At 40.9% G+C, this 22582-nt stretch overlaps 1 pseudogene; it reads left to right on the top strand.

Annotated features, from left to right (window-relative positions):
* Positions 1–20112: 20112 nt before the first annotated feature.
* LOC110310092 (actin-related protein 2/3 complex subunit 1A pseudogene) lies at positions 20113–21257 on the top strand (annotated as a pseudogene).
* The last annotated feature ends 1325 nt before the right edge of the window (positions 21258–22582 follow it).

Raw genomic sequence — 22582 nt, 5'->3', positions numbered from 1 at the left:
AGGATGGTCTTTTTCCCTCTCTATTGACAGAGATCCTACTTCTTCAAAGCCCTTCCCATAAAATGTAGTCTCAATTGTTTGAGAAACCTGGCCACTATAATTGTAGTAGAATGTCTTCGTATTTGTATAATAGTAATACAAAGTCTTTACATAACTAGTTGATCTGATGTACTGTGGGAAGCCATTCAGGACTTCCTGGCCAGCGGGATGGAAAACTATTCCAGGCTGTAAACAAGCCCATGTTTGGTGGATGGCACACCCCTAATCCCTGATTGGCTGAGCAAGCCTGCCTGGTGAGGTGATGTGACCTGTGGTGATTGGTGGGGGCGTGGTTGTGGCTGGAGTGGAGAAAAACACTTGTAACCAGAGAGGCTGGGGGATTTTTAAAGAGAAGCTGACTGAGTAAAACTGCTTTAAGAAGAACCAGTGGTTGCGTTTTGCTTGCTGGTCGAGTTGGACACGACAATGAACTAGATAGTCAACATAAACTTTGATGGTTTTTGGTTTGGGTTGGCTTGGGTTTGGGTTTGGTTTGGCTCTTTGAAACAGGATTTCTCTGTGTAGCCCTTGCTGTCCTGGGACTCACTATGTAGACCAAGCTGGTCTTGAACCTGCCGATCCACTTGTCTCTGCCCTCTGAGTACTGGGAATAAAGGCTTGTGCCACCACCACACAGATGACCTTTGATTCTGTTAGGACACTTCCTCACAGTGCCCATGCCCTTCCTATCATCTCTGACATATGACTACAAAGTGGTCAGTGTGTACAGTCTGGTTCCTGAGGATCCTTGTCTACCCCAAGTTGTATGGTACAGCCCTTAGCCTCATCTCCACCCACATTTGCCTGTCACCCTCAGTGCTTTCTAGTTTCCTATACAACATTTTGCTGATGTAATAATAAACCAATACTTGCCAACAATGTGACTGACCGACAGGACCTTGAATTTGCCTTAGTCCTTTGGATAACATCTAAGTTTACCTTTGACTTTCTGGAGATGGTTCCTGCAGCTTCCTCAGACATCTGACCAATCATGTTGCAATTTCCTGAAGGAGTGGAAGGTATACAGTTTGAAGGGATATTTTTTTTGAGAAAGAAATATTTCACTTTCCTTCAAATCATTATGGGAGCATCTTTCTGCTGATGGGTCAGAAGAACTCCCTTGGTTTTAGAAGAGTTACTCTGAGTCAAGCCTCACCATCCTGGCTAAAAAATAAACCTCTATTTGTCTAACTTCCTCCCCAGCTGAGCCATGTTCACAGTCTTTCCAGTTTTCTCTATACCTGCCCCCTACTTCCTACAGACAAGTCTTGGAGTGATATTAAGCATGTCAGGGTTTTAGAGCAAAGGAAATCAGAAAGCACAGTAGCAAACCAGTAATTGCATCCTTTTTAAATTTTTATTTTATGTGTATGGAAGTTTTTCCATATACAAGTGTATCACTTTCGTGCCTGGTGCCCATGGAAGCCAGAAAGAGTAATAGGATCCTCTAGAGCTAGACTTATAGACAGTTATTAGCTGCCATGTGAATACTTGGAATTGGACCCAAGTCCTCTAGAAAAGAAGCCAATGCTCTTAACTACTGAGTCATCTCTCCAGTCCCTGATAATTTTACCCTTTAATAAAGCCCTCTAAGAAAATGCATGGCAAAACTTAAAAGATAAAACAATTATCAATGGATGTCAGACATCACCTGATATAGAAGGGTCTACAAATTAATGAGAAGACTAAGGCCTTCTAGTAAACTTCAGAAGTTAGTTGTGAAAGAAAAAAAAAAGCTCATTTTTCATTCTTTAAACATTATGAGTTAGAACACCAATATATTATTTTTCATGTTAAATTGCTAAATATTAATATCCAGAGTATGCTACAATAAGCATTTGAATTTGTTGTGTGTGTGTGCCACTAGCCTGATATCTTGGCAATTAATTTTGCAATACCGTAAGGAATATATTTCTTTTGCATTAGTAAATCTTTGTTGTTTATTTATCTTGCAGATACATATTTTAAAAGAATTTGAGACACTGCTATAATTTTGACATGCTGCATACAGCATTGAAAAATTTTTTAACCAGCTAGTCTGACAGGAAAGCAAATTAATATGTCCACTGAACATGTTATTATTCCAGTCTTAAATAGGTGTTTATTGGGACAGTTTGACAATGTGACAAATAGTTATATTAAAGCCACCATTGAAAAGGAAGGCAAGATATACAGAAGCCCTACAGTAACAAAACCAACCAAGAAACCGAGCAAAGGGGTTCAGACAGAAATAGGTAATTGTAGGTTGGTTGATCTGTGAGTGAGTTTGTTTCTTCTTTCTACAGTTTCTATTTTTATATGTTTTGTCAAATGTAAATAGTTTTGGAACATATGTGACAAGTGTTGCTTGAGGGCTACATTAGTCCAGACACTGTCCAAGGTACCTGGATCAGTGATTAAAATTGCTATTTCTATTCCCCACAAGTCCCCACTTGACAGAAAGGCAACACACTGTGTTGCGTGGTTACATTTGAATTTCAGGCACAATTCTTATTAGCCCAATTAGGATTTGGGGTGCAGAGATAGCTCGTCAGATAAAAGTTATGTCTGTGGGAGAGAGCAGGCTTGAGTTTGAATCCAGAGCACCATGGCCAAGTTAACACCTCTCTCCCTAGCTGTGGAGCAGAGACAGCAGCTCACCAGCCTCACTCCAGGCTCTACAAGGGATCTTGTCTGAAGGGAGTAAGGTAAAGAATGATAACAGGACACCTGGCATCCTCCTCTGCCTCCGTGCACACATCCGTGTGTGTGCACATGCACATGAGCATACACACACATGCACCTGCACACACAGACACACAAATACAGACACACACACACAATTTTAACATATTTTAAAGTACTTTTATTCAACAACATTAACTCTCAGGGAATTCTGTGGACATGATTTCTACAATAAATATCAGCTTACTCTGAAACTTAATCTTACTGTGAAAAAAAAAATATCAGATGCCCCTAATCATATGAGCTATCTTAAAGTGTACAGTTCAGAACATAAAATACATCCACAATGTTGTGTGTCCATCACTACTGCTGGGTCCAGAACTTCACCCCCTTAATGCAAGAAAAGCTACACTTGAAGTTTTCGATCTCCACTCCCCTGACTGTGGTCACCCCCAAATTGATTTCTGTCTCTCTAGATTTTCCTTTGCACCATTTACATTTTATATGTAGGATGGGCCCTTTGTTTCTGAGTTCATTCCCTCGAGTAACATATTTAACAAGTCATGGTATGTATCATGGTGTCGCTTCCTCTTATGGGTAAATAACATCCTATCTATCACAGGGATATTCCAGGCTGTGTTCATCCATTTATCAAATGATGATATCTGGGTTCTCCTTAACGATTTCTGTCACACGTACAGGGTTTGCATCCACAGGTCCAAGTGCACATATGAACATAGGTATACAAAGCCCCGAACCTGGTGTCGATCATCTTCCTTGATTATTCCCATTTTATTTACCGAGACAAGGCTTCTCACTGAACCCAGAGATCGCTGATTCCAGCTACTCTCTGCTAGCCAGCTTGCCCAAGGGCCCCCCTCTCTCTACCACCTAAATGATGGGTTTTATAGAAAGCCACAGTGTCTGTTTAGTTCTTACACGGGCTTGAATGATCTAAAGTGCAATCTTCATCCTTGTGGGGTAAGTAATTTATCCACTAAGCCTACTAAGCCGTCTCTCCAGCCAGTTTCTAACTTTTGATCACTGTGAGGTATCTACGATTGTACACCTTTCAAAAGCTGCTCTCTCTGCAGAATGGGGCAAGTGTTTCTCGGAGCTTTGTCCTCTTCCGTTTTAAAATAACGCTGAGTAAAACAGACAGCCAAGCAATAATTTGTCACACACGATGATGTGTTTGGATCTGTGACACGCGCACTGAAAAAGCAAAAAATCCAAACCTGGCCTTCAAAGCACTTAGACTTTCTGTGCTGAAGCACAGATTTCTCAGCCAGGAGCAGCTGTCAATCTTACCAGCTCTGGCTTCTGTTACAACAATTAGCAAGGGACATCACATCTGCGTAATTAAAATGCTTGTAAAATACGTGCTTCCTGGAAAAAAAATTCTCAAATAAGTCCTATTTTCCAGTTCTTAACTCTGCCAAAAGTTCAGGAACATGGGGAGGATGGGGCGGGGGGGGGGGGTGGGGGGTGGCAGGGGGGTACTTCTTCAACGCCACCTTCCTCACAGCACATGTACAATTATTGACTTCCGCCTTGCGGTGTTTGGAGAGAGAGAATTTGTGTTGGTTTAAGTCTTCAGAATCTTTCAGACTTGCATCAGCTCATTTTCCCTGTGCAGCTGGAAGGAGCCAGCTCTGAAAGCCTTAGAAACTGGGCTTCTTCCAAAGCTCATGGCACAGAAGCCGGCACAGAAACACTGCTGCGATTCCTCTCAGCAGCCAGTGCCTAACCCAACACCAGAGGATTCAAAGCAGGGCAAGGTTAAGAGAAAAAAGGTGAAGTAGCTGAGGGTCGGAGACTCAAAATTGCCCTGGTGCTCGGTGGGTTTCTCATCTGTCATACACTTGGGCCTGCCCCCTGCTCATGTTCCCTGCCTTCTTCACTCCTTAATGTCCACCTAGCCCAGTTTATGGTCTTCCTTCACTGGCAAACCCTGCCTTCTCTAAACAGGCTTCCTTCAGCCATGGTTTTGATTGTTTTCTGTCTCCCTCTCTTAGGCCCTGTGGGTCATCGACACCCATTCCTACAACAGGTTCCATTCTCCTTGAATGAATTTTTCCACTCTAAACGATCTCCAGCCTTCCCACCGATAGTCTACACAAAGCATGGATCTGACTATATTGGTGTTGACTTTGAGTTTCTTCTGCGGATCTTGAAAATCCGGAAGAGCCATCAAGGGAAAAAGCACACCCCCGTTTGGCATCACAGCTTTGGATGTGTGGGTAATCTAGCCCCAGATTACTTTCCTGAGCCCCACCCCCACCCCCCATCCCCGCCACGGGAGCTACTCCAGATACACACTGTGAACCTTCAGACACTTGTGTCTTTCTATATGTTGTGCCTGCTGCCCCAAGTGCTTCAATCAAACAACTACTGGAGAAGGTCTCTGAGCCCAATGCTCCCCTCCTTCCACCTCCTTGGATGCTCCCCACTTCTCCACCCCAGCTTGTTCTCCATTCAAGGTTCCTTGCTGTGTCAGATGATAATTAGCTGAGTCTACCTCAGCAGGCTACTAACTTCTACAGCAATCCTCTCCACTTCTTTTAGTCCTGAGGACTAACTTCAGTGCCTCTCACATGGTAAGTAGACATTATACTACTGAGCTATAGCTTTAGTCCTTTTGTTATCATTTCTTTGAGACAGGCCAGCCTGGTCTGCAGAGCAACACAACCTCGTTTAGTTGACCGAGCTAGCCAACAGCTCATTCTACAGCCCAGGCAGACAGCAAGCTAGTAGTCCTCCTGCCAAAGCCTTCTAAGCAGCTGAGACTAAAGGCCTTCTAGAATAGGCTTAATCATTTTTTAACCATCCAAGTTTGATATGACTAGCAGAGCTCCCAACACATATAAAATGATAGTGTTCCTGGCATACACCAAAGAGAAGGCTACCCCAGATTCTAAGTCACTCTTCCTTTTGAAGAGTAGCTAGTTGGTAAAACAGACAGTTGTTTGGTCTCTTATTGTCTTACTGTGTGGTCGGGAGTTGAAAATTGCCAGTCCTTTTTCCCAAGCTTGCGGCAAAATTTTCCTGGAAAGTGATGCAGGAGGTGAGAGGATTAACCCAAACTTTGTAAAACAAAGTTGTCTCCTTCCTATTTTTGTTTTAGAAACAAAAACCAAACCCATCCAATCTTGATTGACACAAGCTGGGGAAACCCTCTTTTGTCGTGTGTAATCCAGTGTTTTCATTAAGTAATTTGCAGAGTAAGAGAGAGAGGGGAAAGGGGGTCTTTGTATGGGACTCCAGAGGCCTTCTGCCCAAGAAAATCTGATTAATTTGAATAGTAAACTTGGGAGTCTCTGGAGTCTCCCTATAAAAGCCCTTCCTCTTCTAAGGGCTGCTGGCAGCAAGCTGTGTCTGCTTCTGCATAGAAATTCCACTTCCTCCTGCCTACACCACCCTGGGCAAGAGCAGTTCCTGAAGCTGTCTGTCTCAAGCATCGTTCAAGAGGGAAACTTAGCTGTGGGCGTGACATGGCCATAAAGCATTATCAATACTCCCTCGACTCTGCTGTAGCATAACTCCTTACTGTGAAGACATAAATACAACAGAAGGCCTACAAGGGGGATAATGTACATTAGGCTTCAAAATTAATGCCAAAAAAGTCCCTTGGGTAGTTTCCCCCATAAAGCAACCTCGCAGAATTTACCTGCATTATTAGAGCCACATATATTAATGCAAATGGGATTGAAGAATCACAGTGTCGCTTATGACAAAATAAAAGCCTCCCATCCCGACACTGAGGTTCATGGCTCTCTCTGGGATCCTTTCATGAACTGTGGGACTTGATTTAAATTACACACGCAATCAAAAAAATCTAAGTAGAAACCCTAAGAAATAGATTAAGACACAGAAAGATTGGAGGAAAGCTCACAAAACAGAAATACCAGTAAATGGATCCTGCCTCCAAAGGTTTAAAAAAAAAAGTGGTGGATTATAAATGAGCGCTCTTTTTAGTGAGCAGACTGAATCAGTGTGCAGGCCTGAATAAAGAGAACAATGAGTGTGTCCTGACACCAGGCTGCACGTCTGCTGAGCATCCCCCAGTGCAAATGTTAGCACTGTGTGGGTATTTATTGTGCTTCTATAAAGTCCTAATGAGCTCCTTGGTGAGAGTGAGACCCTGTGCTGTTTCACACTGTGCCCAAGACCTCCAAGCTTCGTGGGGTCAAATCTAAAGAAAGGGCAACGGACCATGAGGTCCTGCTTAATAGACCCGATATTAACACGGCAGCAAGAATGTCACCGAATGCAAAGTTTAGGGCAAGCGATGAATGGAGTATTTGTTACACTTAAATAATATACAGAGGTTATAACAGAGCACTGACACTATATCAATGTCATCAGCGCAAGATTTTGAGAGTCTGCCATGGACGAAATACCCCAGTAATGCATCTTTTGGTTACAATAAATGAATTTGCTCTTCCAACAGCAAATAATAAATTAGAGCGGAATGTTCTGCAGCTGCTGTGACTATCTGCAATTACTTTCAGATATTGAAAAATCCCTTGCCTGTATAAATTATGGGGCTACCATCAGTATCTAGCACTCAAATCATGGAAACTCATTGTATCTCTCACGCTGACTACGCAGTTCATATGTTTAAATGCACGTTTTCTCAAAATGAGCCAGGGGGATTGCTAACACTGCCCAGACTTCTTTGGATAGCAAAGGTGCCCCTTGTTTTGAAATGAGTAGCACCCAGCCACTGTATGCCGGTGCTCATGAGGCAGAGCAATGTTGTAAACATAGAGCTTTTCATTTTTGGTGTTCTTGACCATCACTGTGACCCTGCTCTGGAACACAGGGAATCTTCACTTCAGATGCTGTGGTAGAAGCCATGGATCTGGGATCAGAGAGTCTTGTGTCCCATGATTTGCTTGTGAGTTAACTTTAAAGATGGCCCCATTCCCTCGCATGGGTAAGACTGGAGCAACCTGGAGGCAGGCACCAGTGAAAACATTTGTACACAGGTTTACCTATCATGTTTTTAATTTTCTGCTAGGCTTCTTAAACAATTTTCTTTGTACTAACAAAACCAGGCTATAAATTGTTTGAAATAGAGGACAATCTGCCCTCTTCTGTTTTATTTCTATTTCCACATCAAAGACACCACCAACACCACCCTCAGTGCATCCCACCTGATAGATAAATATTATTCATTATTTACTAACTCCCCTTTTCCCCATGACTTTACTATAAAAAGAAAGAAGAAGAAGAAGAAATGCTAAAGCTGGAGCTTATCCAGGAAATGTGGGCAGTATATTGTCAAACTGCTAAGCTAACATAAGCTGTCGAGTGGATTTCTAACTGATGTGTCTACTTCCTTTTGCATTATAGATTTGATTTTTCAGGAAGTAGTCCCATCCACTAATTGCTTGGGATTACTAGACCATCACTTTCTTATGTTTAAAAAGTAGGCCAGGTTAAATTGACAAGGAAACCCCACACATTTCACATAATTGTCCAGAATAGGAAATGAAGATGCTTAGAAAGCAAAACGGCTTCCGAGCTCTTCTGCACTGTGGTAAGCTGCCACCAGGACTTTCTGACAAGATGGGAAGAATGGCATAATCATTTTACTTTTATTTTCCCAAAGTAAGGGAAATACATGGGAATTTAGAAATAGAAAATCATTCATTTTATTAATAAATGAAAAGCTGAAAACATTTAACTGTTGATACTGGTGACCCCAAAGAAAAACTACCAGAAGTTACCTCAAGGTACATGACTCAAGAATGCCAGAGTTCTAATCTGCCTAAAGAGATCATACCACCCACCAAAAGACTTAGGTGTCTGCCTCGGGTCGCTGCTGTGACTGGACATCACTAAAGAAACCCATTAAACTGAAGATGCAATACATTTAATCAATATCATCCATTCTTTCTCTATACCTATCGGCCAAGAGCAGGATGCAGCCAAGAAAAGACTATGTGAGCCAAAACTGCTAACATGCTGAAAGAAAGGACTGTGTGGAAGGAGTTCTAGAGAGTCGGACAGCCTCAAAGACACCAACCAGATCTGGAAGGAAGACACAACCTAAATGAGGAGAGGGTGCTGAAGAAAGCATCGTTTTGGAACTAGACTCAGAACCTGGTTCTGTAAGTTGTTTATAAAGGTTTCCCAACATTGGCATTTCTTAAGGGAATTTTGGTTGATAGCTCCTGTCTTACACATACAAAGGCCAGGTTGTATTATGAAAGTAATTCATTTCCTCTGAGATCCTTTTGGAAGCTAAACCAACACAAATGGTAGCAAAAAGGGTACTGGGGTGCATTTCAGCTAAGATGGAGAAACGAGAGCTGGATATCTTGCTCTCAGTACACGCATATACACATACACACATATGCACACACCATACACAATACACACCACACACATACCATACACAGTACATACCACACACACACACACATAACACATACATACACACACATACATATACCACACACACATACGTACATCAATCTTAAAGACACTAAACATAAAGAAGCAAAGAACAGTAATACTTTAAGTGATTCCAATAGACTTTAGTCACTAAAATAATTCTAATTCCACAGCAAATCTCAACAGAGAAAGTGCAGAGTTCTAACAACAAGCCGCCCTTCCCACTTCCTCACTTACGCAGCCTCCTAGAGTCAGCATTCCACACCGGTAGTCCCCGTGGCCAGTCAGAGAAACTGCATTGGTACATCAGTATGAGTCTGTAGTCACGTTACTATAAATCAGCCTATGGTCACATTAGAATTCAGTTTTGCTTGTTGTTATTCTCTGGTGTTAACATGTTGCCAACATGAACCTCTCACCTTACAGGTATTTACACTGTGGCAGATTGTAGCAGTGGTGAAATACACAAATTCGTTACAAAACAAATTTAAAGTGTCCTGACAAAAAGTAATAGTATCCTTATGCACAGCGCTGAGAAAATGTGGGGCACATCTGTAGTTAAAGGGTGATTATAGCCCTTCCCTAGCCACTGACTCCTCTCAGTCCACGGTTCAGCTAAAGCGGTGACCAGCACACTGCTTTGCTATACTGAAATGTTTCTTCTTACTGTAAGGAGCCTATGCCAATGGGGTCAAACAGTCTTCAGTTTTTTCCCTCCGTTTTAAATGTTTCCCCATAGAGACATTTCATTCAATCTATTTCAGCTTTAGGAAAATGAACTTTTTAAATGCAATATTGGACTGTGAAATGATGCAAACTGAGTGTACAGTCAAAAGGGTTCTATCAAAAGCTAAAAGGTTTCATACTTTCCCCTAAGGATGGCTCTTTTGTTCTTTTTGTTTTTTAACTTGTGCCTTTGATTTTAATTAAAATATGATTCCTACTTATGCATCTTCCCTTTCCTCGCTTCAACCCCATCTATGTCCCCTGGCCCCTACTCCCTTTCATGGTCTCCTTTTCTTTGATTATTATTGTTATGCATGTGTGTGTGTGTATCTGTGTGTATATGTGTCTGCATCTCCTCTGTATGTGTGTGTCTGTGTGTGTGAATGTATTTGTGTGTGTAGTATGTGTGTATATAATATATATGTAGAGTATATATATATATATATAGTGTAAGAGTATGTGTCTGTGTGTGTATCTGTGTGTATGTGTGTATCTCCTCTGTGTTTGTGTGTCTGTGTGTGTATCTGTGTGTGTGAAGTGTGTGTGTATATATAGGGCATGTGTAGACTGTGTGTATACACACACACACACATAAATATATATATATATATATATATATTCATTCTACATGTTCATTTGATATATTCATTCTATATTCATATATATTGTGAATTCATATATATTCATGTATGTATACTCATATATTCATCCACATATGCATATTTGTACATTCATTTGAATATATGCATATTTATATATTCATTTGTAGTATGAATATTGATATAAATGTATATGAGTGGCTTACAGGCTATGGTCCAGCTAATCCCACAATAGAACAATGGCTGTCTCCCAGTGAAAAGGCCAAGATTCCAGTAGTTGGTCAGTCCATGAGGTTGCATGTCTCATCTGGCCTTCCATCTAAGTTGGAATCTTAGGGAAGTTGATTCTGACACGAGGCAGTAATGCTTCAGCAACAGAATAGGTAAACTGGCCTGTGAGAGTGAGCGAGGGTAAGCAAGCAGAAGGCCGAACCTTCCCTACTCCACGTCCTTGTATGGGGGATGCTACCAGAAAGTATTTCCCATTATTAGGACACTTACCACAGAATGGCCTTGTCATACTGATTAAACATTAAAGTGACTCTAATTTCAAATAAGACCAGAGTCTGAGACAATGGGAGTTGGGACTTCAACACAGGGATTCAAAGAAAGTACACTTCAGTACATTACGGTAAGCCTAGATTTGAGTGTCAATTTTTTTAACTGATTTATGTGTAAGAGTGTTTGCCTGCATGTATTGTGGTGTGTGTACCACACGCATGTATGGTGCTCACAGATGTTATAGAGTACATCGGTTCTCATGGAACTGGAGTGAAGGGTGGTTGTGAACCATCATGTGGGTGCTGAACTCAGGTCCTCGGCAAGATCAAGAAATGCTCTTAGCCACTAAGCCATAGCTCTAGCCCCACATTTTCTATAATGGTTTTACTTGTACATTTCCTTAAAAACTAGTATTTTTGTTTATGAAGCTAAGATTTGTATAGGTCTTTAAAGTTAAAAGCAATGGGTCTTCTGGTGGCATTCTCATATATGATTTATTGTGACTTGTCTTAAGTCATCTAGGTCACAGATACAAAACGTGTAATTTAATACTACAGACAGTTTGCAGAAATGTGTTAGCAATTCATTCAATGACATGTAACGCTCATTAGACTTATTTTTCTTCACATCTGTGCCAAAGTGGATTTCATACACTTTAAACTTCTTTAGTCTCTATGATACATGAATAATCACCCTTCTGTGCCTTTTGTGTGTGTGCAGGCTATCCCTCAATGAGTATTCCCCGCTCTGTGTGTGTGCATATGTTATCTCTCAATGAGTAATAGCCCTTTGTGTGTGTGTGTGTGTGTGTAAGTATGCATGCATGCTATCCCTCAAAGAGTAATCTCCCCTCTGTGTGCACATTATCTCTCGATGAATAATAGCCCTTTGTGTGTGTGTGTGTGTGTGTATGTATGTATGTATGTATGTATGTATGTATGTATGTATGCAGGCTATCCCTCAGTGAGCTCAGTGATTAATCACCCTTCTGTCTGTCTGTATATCTGACTGTCTGTGTGTGTGTGTGTGTGTTTTGCAGGCTATCCCTCAGTGAGCTCAGTGATTAATCACCCTTCTGTCTGTCTGTATATCTGACTGTAAGTCTGTCTGTCTGTCTGTCTGTGTGTCTATGTGTGTGTGTGTGTTTTGCAGGCTATCCCTCAGTGAGCTCAGTGATCTGTCTGTCTGTCTGTCTTTGTGTGTGTGTGTGTGTGTGCAGGCTATCCCTCAGTGAGCTCAGTGATCTATCTGTCTGTCTTTGTGTGTGTCTCTGTGTGTGTGTGTGTGTGTGTGCAGGCTATCCCTCAGTGAGCTCAGTGATTAATCACCCTTCTGTGTGTGTGTGTGTGTGTCTGTGTGTGAGTGTGTGTGTGTGCGTGTGTGCGCGCACTCCCTCAATGAATAACGGCCCTTTTTCTATGTGTGTATATATATTATCCCTCACTAACCCTGAGTGGCATCATCTTTCTATCTTGACTCTTCTAAGAATTAGCACACCATCTTATATCCATATCGTTTTTGCTGAGTTCCTTGTCTTTTACACACTGGTAAGTCATTTTCCTTGAAAGGCGAGGAATAATTTGCATGCTGCAGGTGTTCTTTTCCAGCCTTCCATCTGTCCTTCCCTTTGAACTGCTGTCTTTTGCCATTTAGAATTTTTCCATTTTTAAATGTTCATCGGTGAATGAAATATTGACAAAGGAGTGACATATACCTTGCTCCTCTCTCTCTCTCCTTCCCTCCTTTGCTCCTCTCCCTCCCCCCCCCCACACACACAATGAATGCCCTTTCACCATGAAAAGAACAACATTCTGTTGCTTGCATGAACCTGGGGAGCATTATTTTAAGTGAAATTAACTAGGTAAACAGTAACATAAGGACTTTATGCTCTGGCCCGCTATGTGGAATCTAGAGAGTTAACCACAAGAAGTACAGAGCAGAATCAGGAGCAACTAGGGGCTTAGGGAAGTTGATGAAGGTTTGGGGATAGGTTGGTTAAAAGATATAAATTTTTAATAACAATTAATTCAAGAAGTATATCACAGGGCACAATGAGCAGTCTGTGTTCCTAAGAAGGTGTAAGAGAGTCAACCCTAAGTACACTGGTTATAACAACGAGAAAAGAGCCATGTAAGGGCCACAGTGCTCCTTACCTAAATACTACCAGAAGAGAGCTGGGCTCCCAGGAGTGAGGGCATGCCTGTAAGGACAGGTAAGACCACCACATCTGCTCCAAGAGATTCGCTGGGAGCCCTAAGAACACGGGAACCGAGGAACAGCCTGGGACAGAACCCTTCTGGTTTCAATCTGCACCCAGAGCTGATTCTATGCCACAGCACTCCATATCCAAATACTGTCAGGAGAGAGCCGGTCTCCCGGGAGTGCTGACTCACCTGTGAGCACAGGTAAGACCACCACTTCTGCTCAAATTTCTGGCCCAAGAGGGACCCACCCTGAGCCATCAGGACCCAGGAATCAAGGAACAGCCAAGGACAGGATCCTTCTGGTTTCCATTTGTACCTGACCATGTGCCACAGATGTCCATACCCAAATTCCTCCAGGAGAAAATTGGTTTCTGAGGAGTAGTGACACACGGGTTTGCAGGAGGGATGAGTCACAGTCAGAGACAGCAAGACAAGCTAACACTAGATAACCAGATGGCAAAAGGCAAGGATGGGAACATAAGCAACAAAAAACAAGGCTACTTGGCATCATCAGAAACCAGTTCCCCCAACACAGTGAGCCCTGGATACCCCAATACACCATAAAAGCAAGACTCTGATTTAAAATCACATCTCATGGTGATGATAGAGGACTTTAAGAAGGACATAAATAATTCCCTTAAAGAAATACAGGAGAACACTGCTAAACAGCTTAAAGCCCTTAAAGAGGAAACACAAAAATCCCATAAGGAATTGCAGGAAAACACAACCAAAGAGGTGAAGGAATTGAACAAAACCATCCAGGATCTAAAAATGGAAATAGAAACAATAAAGAAATCACAATGGGAGACAACCCTGGAGATAGAAAGCCTAGGAAAGAGATCAGAAGTCATAAATGCAAGCATCACCAACAGAATACAAGAGATAGAAGAGAGAATCTCAGGTGCAGAAGATACCATAGAAAATACTGACATAAAAATCAAAGAAAATGCAAAATGCAAAAAGTTCCTAACCTAAAACATTCAGGAATTCCAGGACAGAATGAGATGACCAATCCTAAGGATAATAGGTATAGAAGAGAGTGAAGAATCCCAACTTAAAGGGCCAGGAAATATCTTCAACAAAATTACAGAAGAAAACTTCCCTAGCCTAAAGAAAGAGATGCCCATAAATATACAAGAGGCCTACAGAACTCCAATAGACTGGATCAGGAAAGAAATTCCTCCTGTCACATAATAGTCAAAACACCAAATGCACAAAACAAAGAAAGAATATTAAAAGCAGTAAGGGAAAAAGGTCAGGTAACATATAAAGGCAGACCTATCAGAATTACACCAAACTTCTCACCACAGACTATGAAATCTAGTAGATCCTAGGCAGATGTTATACAGACCCTAAGTGAACACAAATACCAGCCTAGGCTACTATATCCAGCAAAACTCTCAATTACCATAGACGGAGAAAACATGATATTCCATGACAAGAACAAATTTACACACTATCTTTCCACAAATCCCAGCCCTACAAAGGATAATAGATGGAAAGTGCCAACACAAGAGGGGAAACTACACCCTAGAAAAAGCAAGAAAATAATCTTCTTTCAACAAACCCAAAAGAAGATAGCAACACAAACATAAAAATAGCATCAAAAATAACAAGAAGCAACAATCACTATTCCTTAGTATCTCTTAACATCAATGGACTCAACTCCCCAATAAAAAGACATCGAACAACAGACTGGAAAAGTAAACCGGACCCAGTATTTTGCTGCGTACAGGAAACACACCTCAATGTCAAAGATAGTCAGAGTAAAGCCCTTTACTACCTCAGAGTAAAGGGCTGGAAAATAATTTCCCAAGCAAATGGTCCCAAGAAACAAGCTGGAGTAGCTATTCTAATATCAAATAAAGGCAACTGTCAACCAAAAGTTATCAAAAAAGGATAACAAAGGACTTCATACTCATCAAAGGAAAAGCTACTATGATGAACTCTCAATTCTGAACATCTATATTCCAAATGCAAGGGCACCCACATTCATAAAAGAAACTCTACTAAAGCTCAAAAGCACACATTGCACCTCACACAATAATAGTAAGGAGACATCAACACCCCACTCTCACCAATGGACAGACCATGGAAACACAAACAAAGACACATTGATACTAACAGAAGTTATGGACCAAATGGATTTAACAGATATCTATAGAACATTTCATCCTAAAACAAAAGAATATACCTTCTCTGCAGCACCTCATGGTACTTTCTCCAAAATTGAGCATATAATCAGTCACAAAACAGACCTCAACAGATACAAGAAGATTGAAATAATCCCATTCATCCTATCAGATCACCACGTACTAAGGCTGGTCTTCAATAGCAACAAAAACAACAGAAAACCCACATACACATGGAAGCTAAATAGCGCCCTATGCAATGATAACTTGGTCAAGGAAGAAATAAAGAAAAAAATTAAAGGCTTTTTAGAATTTAATGAAAATGAAGACACATCATACCAAAATTTATGGGACACAATGAAAGCAGTGCTAAAAGGAAAACTAATAGCTCTGAGAGCCTCCAAAAAGAAACCAGAGAAAGAATACACTACTAGCTTGACAGCACACCTGAAAGCTCTAGAACAAAAAGAAGCAAATACAGCCTAGAGGAGTAGACAGCAGGAAATAATCAAACTCAGGGCTGAAATCAACCAAATAGAAACAAAAAGAACTATACAAAGAATCAACAAAATCAGGAGCTGATTCTTTGAGAAAATCAACAAGATAGATAAACCCTTAGCCAGACTAACCAGAGGGCACAAAGAAAATATCCAAATTAACAAAATCAGAAAAAGGAGGTATAACAACAGAAACTGAGGAAATTTTTTTAAATCATCATATCCAATTACAAAAGCCTATATTCAACAAAACTGGAAAATCTGGATGAAATGGACAATTTTCTAAACAGATACCAAATACCAAAGTTAAATAAGGATCAGAAAAGCCATCTAAACAGTCCCATGATCCCTAAAGAAATAGAAGCAGTCATTAAAAGTCTCCCAACCAAATAAAGCCCAGGACCAGATGGTTTAGTGCAGAATTCTATCAGACCTTCAAAGAAGACCTAATACCAATACTCTTCAAACTACTCCACAAAATAGAAACAGAAGGAACACTACCCAAGTCATTCTATGAAGCCACAGTTATGTTGAAAATTCTTCCTTGGAGATAGATCAGTTTCTGTCTAATCAGGAACTTTTCACAATTTTTTATTATTTATTCAAACAAGAAATTTTTCTACTTCTATTGTGTTTAATGTTCCAAATAGATTTTTTAAACCTGTTGAGTGCATATTACTTTTAGCTTCAGAAGATATCATGAATATTTAAGAGGTATTTAACTATTATAAATTATTTTGATGACTTAAAAATGTCAATACTGAGTTCTATATTTTAAAATAAATTTTATTAGTTTAATAAAAATAAAAAAATAAAAATAAAAAGACATAAGATCCCCCAGGACTGGAGTTACAGGCAGTTGTGAGCTGTCATGTGGGTGCTGGGAATTGAACCCAGGTCCTGTAGAAGAGCAATTAGTGTTCTCAACTGCATAGCATTCTCTCCAAGCCCTATTTGCATATTTATTCTACCATATTGACTTTATAACTATTGACTAGCTAGGGCAAATGATAACAATAATAATTGTTCTGCATTTGTACAAATGGTACTATCTGGAAAGCACGTACATCGGTCACAGGAAGGACATAGATCAAATGGTTCTGTAACTTGACAAAGAGACAGAACCCATTTTTAATATCTATGCTATAAATTCCACAACATGAACAACCTGTTTGAGAAGGACAATGGTGAGTCAAATAACTGAGGTTCTCTTGGTGACTCTGCGTGGCAGCGTTACTGTCTACAAGACTCTCAGACACACCCTGAATGTGACTCAGGCGGCATCCACTTGGAGGCCAATGGTTCGCTTCTATTCCAATACCTCCTTTCTCATCCTTTAAAGGCTATGTGCCAATCTGGCCCCAACTGCATCAGAAACCTGGCAGTAGGTATCTCCATCCTTGGAGGTTACTAGCAGCCATATATAAATACTATGATATATATATATATATATATATATATATATATATATATATCTTCATCAGAAATGCCGGGATCAGTGAATCTTTTAACTTCTTCCATGTATTGGAAAGAAACCCTGAAAAATGACTCAAATGGAATTTGGTTAAAAGCTAAAGAACTTTGTCAGTAAATGAAAAAATAGTCACAGGTGTCAGATATAGTGGGACAAGAACAAGTTGGGAAACTTTGTCTCCATCCTAATAAAAATATTTTTAAATTAGAGGGACATATCTAAGTAGAAAAATGAGAACACTCACTGACTAATTACATTCCTGGAAGACTACTAGCTCAAGCATTTATAGTGATATAAAGAACTGTCCTTAACGATTATGTTTAGTTTACAATCTCCAGAAATGGTGCACGCCTTTAATCTCAGCATTCAGGAAAGAGGGGCAGATTGGTCTCTGTGAGTTCCAAATCAAGCCTGGACTACATAACAGGCTCCAGACAAGTCAGGGATCTCTAGTAAGACCTATCTTTTAAAATGGTGAAAGACGCCAGGCGGCGGTGGTGCACGCCTTTAATCCCAGCACTTGGGAGGCAGAGGCAGGTGGATTTCTGAGTTCGAGGCCAGCCTGGGTTACAGAGTGAGCTCCAGGACACAGAGAAACCCTGTCTCGAAAGAACCGAAAAGAAAAAGAAAAAAAAAATGGTGAAAGAAATAAAGTAAAAGAAAGAAAGAAAAGAAAAGAGAGAAAGGGGAAGGAAGGAAGGAGAGAAAAAATTATTCTTTGAAAATGTAAACAACCTGACATGATTGTACACACCTATAATTCCAGTGCAAAGGTGGAGACAGAAACAGAAGGATCAAAAAACTCGGGGACAGCCTCAGGTACATAGCAAGTCAGAGGACAGCTTAGGCTATACAAGACCCTATGTCAAAACATTAAAACTAAAATAAGATACAACTCACCCTTACACTGCACTAGCCAAATCACTGCGCACATCTGTGAAACCTGATTAATTGCTGGGGTTTTTAAAAATAACTATAAGATACTAAATTTAAAAAGTTTAAAAACTTAGCAAAATTAAACTTATATTACTATTCTAGGAATTTATGAACTACCACATAATAATTTGATATATTTTCACAATGTGCAATGATCAAGTTAGGGTAATTAACATGAAATTAAAACCTTTCTAAACAGCATGAAAGTCTTTATCTAGAGAACAGGAGATAAAGTTGTATATATGTATGTATATAGTGTGTGTGTGTATACATATGTATATATATACATGTGTACATATATACACATATATGTGTGCATGTATGTATATATACATGTATATATGTATGTGTATGTGTGTTTAATCATATATATGTATGTGTGTATGTATATATGTATATATTATATCATGTATACATCAACTATAGTTAAAGAAGAAGAGGTAATGATTATGAGGAAGAAGAAGTAGGAGAAGATGCTGGAGAATTTGGAGGAGGGAGAAGAAAACCTAGAAATGATGCAAATTTACTATGTATAAAATTCTCAAAATCATTAAAATTTATAATGAAAAATGAATTATAACTAGATGGACGCACAAGGCAGCAAATGGAAATCAGCTACAGAGCACACACACACACCCAATCTGCCCATCTTCAACATCAGCTGACCAGAGATGCTGGTGTGGTAGCTTTCTGCACAGCACCGCTTGAGCAGGCGGGGTTTACAGCTACCCAGTGTCATGGATTGCGTCAGCTCCCTACTACCTGCATGCCCGGGCTTTCCCACCACCACAGATTGAGATTCGATTCTGTTGCTCTTATTAAACCAAAGTGGTGAGATCAGCACAACTTTCCCTTCCACTCCGCATGCGTGCTGTGCATATTTCCTTAGACCTTTTGATCAAAGGCATGCTGATAATATTTTCTCAGAGGAAACCAATGGGTCTGACACAAACTGTCAACGAGAGAATCGCTTTCATTATTGAGAGGAGTCACGTCAAATTATTCCAGAACGTAGGATGAAATATCAGTCAAGTATTCACTACCTTCCGAAGAAGATTGGTGTTTATCCTAAATTTACCATATGTGGTATAATAGCTTCGCTTGAAACTTCTCCAAATAGAAAGGTTAATTTGAAAACGTGGTGATATAGCGTTGCTTGAGGATGTGACATGAAATGCTCGTTATCTATGAGTTTAAAAGGTATGCCTCTAAACCCTGCACCAAATGCCATAATATTTTAATACATTCATATGTCAAAACAACCTGTAAAAAGCACCTGCCCCCATTAAACTAAACAAGCAACAACCACAAGACGAAGTTCTATAAAAAATAGCAGTAGAAGAGGAAGTGGGGGATTCTTGACAGGATTGTGACAGTGACACTCACTGTGCCTTTTAACCTTCTGCTGGGGATATCACATGAAGTTGGTAGGAAATAAAAATAAGATGAAGTACAGTGATAACTTCAGAGAACTGTGAAACTATCAATGCAAGGGAGGGAGAGATGGCTCAGGTGGTAAGGGCACAGAGGCTGGAGAGATGCCTGGTTGGAAGGGTACTGGCTGCTCTCACAGAAGACCTGGGTTCCATCCCTTCACCCTCGTGGCAGCTCAGAGCCATCTGTATGTAACTCCAGTTCCAGGAGATCCCATGTTCTCTTTTGACCTCTTTGGGAACTTCAAGTGTGTGGTACATATACAAACATGCAGGCAAAATATTTCCTACAAATAAAATAAAGTGAAAAAAACTTTTTTTGTAATGTTAAACAGTGGACATAAGGGAGCCTATGATAACAAATTGGGGTATTGGTCCTCTGTCTACGCCCGCCGGAGCCTGTTGGTGTTAACTGACCAGAGTCAGAATTGTCCGCTCCGCACCTCAGGACCTCCCCGACCCCAGCCAGTGTTCTGACCTGTAAAAACACTTCAGAATCATGTTTCTGCATCAGTTTCTGCTAGAGCCAACCACCTACCATGCCTGGAACAGAACAGAGATGGTACCCAGATCTCCCTGAGCCCCAATAGTCATGAAGTGCACATCTACAAGAAGAATGAGTCAGTGGACGAAAGCTCGTGAGCTGAAGGAACATAACAGACACATCATAGGTATTGACTAGGCTCCTAAGAGTGACTGTAATATCACTTGCGGGGCAGACCGCAATGCCTATGTCTGGAGTCAGAAAGAGGGCAGCTGGAAGCCCACCCGGTGATCCTGAGAATTAATGATGCAGCCACTTTTGTAAAGTGGTCCCCACTTGAGAACAAGTTTGCTGTGGGGAGCAGAGACCGGATCATCTCTATTTGTTACTCAGAGTTTGAAAATGACTGGTGGGCGAGCAAGCACATGAAGAAGCCAATTTGCTCCACAGTCCTCAGCTTGGACTAGCATTCCAACAATGTTTTGTTGGCTGCAGGCTCTTGTGACTTCAAATGAAGAGTGTCTTCGGCCTACATCAAAGAGGTGAACAAGAAGCCAGCCAGCATGCCCTGGGGCAGCAAGATGCCTTTTGGTCAGCTGATGTCTGAGTTTGGTGGCAGTGGCACGGGCAGCTGGGTGCATGGGGTCAGCTTCTCTGCTAGTGGGAGCTGCCTGGTCTGGGTCAGCCAGGTCAGCACAGTGTCTGTTGCGGATGCCTCAAAAAGCATACAGGTTTCAACTCTGAGAACAGAGTTCCTGCCGCTGCTTAGTATGTCGTTTGTCTCAGAGAACAGCATTGTGGCTGCGGGCCATGACTGCTGCCCGAGACACTTGAACTACTATGACCATGGCTGTTTGACCTTTGTGTCCAAATTAGAAGTCCCAAAACAGAGCATCGAGCACAATATGTCTGCTATGGAACGCTTCCGTAACATGGACAGTGGGGCCATTACCGAGGACCGCAACCCAGCCTTGGAAACAGTGCACCAGAGCAGCGTCACTCAAGTGTCTGTTTATGAAGTGGACAAGCAAGATTGTTGCAAATGTCACGCTACTGGCATTGATGGAGTCATGATAATTTGGGATTTCAAGACCTTAGAGTCTTCCATCCAGGGTCTCCGGATAATATGGGGCCGTGTGAGCCGCTGGCATCCAGCATGAGGAACGGGACTGAACGCACTCTGCTGTTCATGCGCCGGTGAGGATCGCTGGCCAAAGGAAACACTGTCACACTGAAGCAACTAGCGTGTGTTCATGTGGATGTCGTGAGGTGTGGCATTCAGAGACAGCAGTGGTTCATTTTGCTTTTTCTTTCATTTCATTTTGTTTTGGTTTTGCTATCTTGTTCCATGTTTGAACAAAGCTTCTTTTTAATTAGTTTATTATGGAAGATTGTTACAGTAACTTAAAGGGGAAGGAAAATGTGTATATTGTATGCTTTAAAAAATTAAAGAAAAATCCCAAGTGTGAAAAAAGAAAAAAAAAGAAAGAAATTGGGGTATTGTCCTGTGGTATGCCTAGACTAACAGGCATGCTAACAGACTATATAAAAAAAAGTTTATAGCCAGGCGTGGTGGTGCACACCTTTAATACCAGCACTCAGGAGGCAGAGGCAGGCAGATTTCTGAGTTTGAGGCCAGCCTGGTCTACAAAGTGAGTTCCAGGGCAGCCAGGGCTACACAGAGAAACCCTGTCTTGAAAAAAAGACAAAAACAAAAAAACAAAAAATGTTTACAAGATTGTGTAGGGTTGGGCTGGAGAGATGGCTCAATGGTTAAGAGCACTGGCTGCTCTTCCAGAGGTCCTAAGTTCAAATCCCAGCAACCACGTGGCGACTCACAACCATCTGTAACAAGATCTGACACCCTCTTCTGGTGTGTCTGAAGACAGCTACAGTGTACTTAGATATAATAATAAATAAATCTTAAAATAAAAAAGATTGTGTAGGGTTTTGTAATGTAAATATAATATCCCTAAACCGATTTCTTTTGAGAGTTTATTTTTGTAATGAACTTGCTTCTTATCATACATGATAGCTTTGTTATTGTCTGTGAGACTGATTGATGACATTTCAGTCCTCAGAGACCTCCTTCCTGAATGGCCAACTGGTGGTGCCTGCTTTCTGCTCAAAGACTTCTTGTTTTTGGACATGGGGGCAAAGGTTGCACTGCCACCATCAGGAACAGGCAAATCCCTGTATCTCTATCCAAACCAAAATCCCCCACTCTCCTTACTAAAGATTCTACCTAGGTGAATGAAGATATACTATCAGCAACATGGAGCAGAAAAGCTCTTCAGATTTAAACTTAGATTTAAAGTTAAACAGAATTGCATCCTATATATATGAAATTATAGGTTTATAGCCAAATATTTTGCAAAGCCTGGTATAGCCATTATCTGTGGTAATTGGTCTCTATTAGGTACCCAGCCATCCCCATGAAAATGGCCTTCCCTCTCCACAGCAGTCTTATACTACAATACAAAGA

The sequence above is a fragment of the Mus caroli genome, unplaced genomic scaffold, assembly GCF_978045245.1.
Source record: "Mus caroli unplaced genomic scaffold, Mus_caroli_1 scaffold_16, whole genome shotgun sequence".
Taxonomy (NCBI): domain Eukaryota; kingdom Metazoa; phylum Chordata; class Mammalia; order Rodentia; family Muridae; genus Mus; species Mus caroli.
Note: the sequence above shows the minus strand (reverse complement) of the source record. Positions and strands in the feature narration are given on the sequence as shown.